The sequence below is a fragment of the Piliocolobus tephrosceles genome, chromosome 16 (assembly GCF_002776525.5).
Source record: "Piliocolobus tephrosceles isolate RC106 chromosome 16, ASM277652v3, whole genome shotgun sequence".
NCBI classification, from domain to species: Eukaryota; Metazoa; Chordata; class Mammalia; order Primates; family Cercopithecidae; genus Piliocolobus; species Piliocolobus tephrosceles.
In genome coordinates this window covers 23906821-23909912 of record NC_045449.1, presented here as the reverse complement: position 1 = coordinate 23909912, position 3092 = coordinate 23906821, and the positions used below count along the sequence as shown (strand labels likewise).

General features: G+C 43.9%; 1 pseudogene; it reads left to right on the top strand.

The window, feature by feature from the left end:
• The first annotated feature begins 1164 nt into the window (after positions 1-1164).
• On the top strand, positions 1165-1515 carry LOC111520800 (annotated as a pseudogene).
• Positions 1516-3092: the final 1577 nt, after the last annotated feature.

The following is a 3092-nucleotide window of genomic DNA, read 5'->3' as shown; positions in this document are numbered from 1 at the left end:
TGTTTTATTCATCTTTAAATCTCTAGCACTAGGCTTAGGGCTTGACACATAAATGTTGCCCAATAAACATTTGCTGGATGAATAACATGTTACATCAGTCAGGGATTCCCTCAACTTCTTGCCCTGCCTCTGAACAAATTACCTCTGTCTTACCAGCAGTCTCCATCTTTCTCCCCAGTCTCAAAGGAAAAGGAGTCCTGCCTGCTCTCCAAGCCTATCCATAGGTGCTCTAGAACACACCCTGGTTTGTATTCCAGACATCGTTTCTCCATCCATTTTCTTTTTCTTTTTTTTTTTTTTCCCCCACGGCCCCCCCTTCTCTCCTCTTCACTCTCTTCCCTTCCCCATCCTACCACCCTCCCCCTCTACTTTTCTGCCATGGCTCTTTCTGGTCTCTATTCTTTTCCATTTATCTATTTGTCTGTTCTCTCAGCAATACTACACTGTCTCAATTACTGTAGCTTTATAGTAAGTCTTGAAGTCAGGTAATAGTCCTCTAACTTTGTCAGTCTTCTAACTTTGCCTTCTCCTTCAGTATTGTGTTGACTATAGAATTAGTTTGTTGATATCCACACAATCATTTGCTGGAATTTCGACTGGGATTGTATTGAAATCTATAGATCAAGCTGTGAAGAACTGATGTCTTATTGAGTTTTCCTACCTACAATCGTTGAATATCTCCCTATTTATTTGGTTCTTCTTTGATTTTTTAAAATCAGAGTTTTTAGTTTTCCTCCTAGATCTTAAACGTATTTTGTTAGATTTACATCAAAATATAGGCCAGGTGCGATGGTTCATGCCTGTAATCCCAGCACTTTGGTAGGCCAAGGCGGGTGGATTGCTTGAGGTTAGGTGTTGGAGACCAGCCTGACCAACATGGTGAAACCCTGTCTCTACTAAAAATACAAAAAAAAAAAAAAAAAATTAGCCAGGTGTGGTGGCAGGTGCTTGTCATCCCAGCTACTCAGGTGACTGGGGCAGAAGAATCACTAGATCCCAGGAGGCGGAGATTGTAGTGAGCCAAGATTGCACCACTGAACTCCAGCCTGGGCAGCAGAGCAAGACTCTGTCTCAAAAGAAAAAAAAAATTTATATCAAAATATTTCATTTTGTTTTTTCCTGCCATCTTGGATCCTGCTGGGAACAAAACTTCTAAAAGAAACTATGTCCGGAAGGCTGCGGTCCAAGGCCATTTTTGCTGGCTATAAGCAGAGTCTCCGGAACCAAAGAGAACATACAGCTTTTCTTAAAATTGAAGGTGTTTATGCCCGAGATGAAACTGAATTCTATTTGGGCAAGAGATGTGCTTACGTATACAAAGGAAAGAACAACAAAGTGACTCGTGGCAGCAAACCAAACCAAATGAGAGTAATCTGGGGAAAGGTAACTCGGGCCCACAGAAACAGTGGCATGGTTCATGCCAAATTCCGAAGCAATCTTCCTGTTAAGGCTATTGGACACAGAATCCAAGCGATGCTGTACCCTCATGCTGTACCCCTCAAGGATTTAAACTAATGAAAAGTCAATAAATAAAAGTGGATTTGTGCTCTTGTAAAAAAACATTTCAGGCCGGGCTTGGTGGCTCACACCTGTAATCCCAGCACTTTGGGAGGCCGGGGCGGGTGGATCTGACCAACATGGTGAAACCCCGTCTCTACTAAAAATACAAAATTAGCCGGGTGTGGTGGTGCATGCCTGTAATCCCAGCTACTTGGCAGACTAAGGCAGAAGAATCACTTGAGCTCAGGAGACAGAGTTTGCAGTGAGCTGAGATCGTGCCAGTGCACTCCAGCTTGGGCAACAAGACTGAAACTCCATATAAGAAAAGAAAAATCATTTTGGAGGGTGCCTAATGTAAATGAAATTGTGCTTTCTTTCCTTCTTTCCTTCTTTTTTTTTTTCTGAGACGGAGTCTTGCTCTGTTGCCAGGCTAGAGTGCAGTGGTGCGATCTCGGTTCACTGCAACCTCCACCTCCTGAATTCAAGCAGTTCTCCTGCCTCAGCCTCCCAAGTAGCTGGGACTACAGGTGCATGCCACCATGCCCAGCTAAATTTTTGTATTCTAGTAGAGACAGGGTTTCACCATGTTGGCCAGGATGGTCTCGATCTCCTGACCTTGTGATCTGCCCACCTCAGCCTCCCAAAGTGCTGGGATTACAGATGTCAGCCATGGCGCCCGGCCTGTGCTTGCTTTTAATTTCAAATTCCACTTGTTCATTGCAGATATATAGGAAAGCCATTGGCTTTTTTTGTTTGTTTGTTTGAGACGGTATCACTATGTTGCCCAGGCTGGAATGCAGGGGCTATTCATAGGTGTGATCATGATGCACTGCACCCTTTTTCTTTGAGATGGGGGTCTCACTCTGTTACCCAGGCTGGAATGCAGTGGTGTAATCTCAGTTCACTGCAATCTTTGCCTCGCAGGCTCAGGTGATCCTCCTGCTTTAGTCTCCCAAGAAGCTGGGACTATAGGCGCACACTACCACATCCAGCTAATTTTCATACATTTTGTAGAGACGGGATTTCACTGTGTTGCCCAGGTTGGTCTCAAACTCCTGGACTCAAGTGATCTGTGCTCCTCAGCCTCCCAAAGTGCTGAGATTACAGGCATGAGCCACTGCATGGAGCCTACTGCAGCCTTGAACTCCTGGGCTCAAGTGATTCTCCTGCCTCTGCCTCCCATGTAGCTGTGACTACAGGCTAGTGCCACCGCAGCTGGCTGAGTTTTGTATACTAACCTTGCATCCTGCAACTATCATCACTTGCTATAATTGCTTATTGGTTCCAAGTGTTTTTTTTTTTTTTTTTTTTGTCATTTATTTCCAGTTTTCTACATAATCATGTCATCTGTGACAAAGATGATTTTATTTCATCCTTCCCTTTACTATGTTTTAATTAGGTTGTCTTTTTATTATTGAGTTTTAAGACTCTTTAGATATTTTAAATATAAATGCCTTTTAAGATATATGATTTGCATGGCCGGGTGCAGTGGCTCATGCCTGTAATCCCAGCACTTTGGAAGGCTGAGGTGGGCGGATCACCTGAGGCCAGGAATTTGAGACCAGCCTGGCCAACATGAGGAAACCCTATCT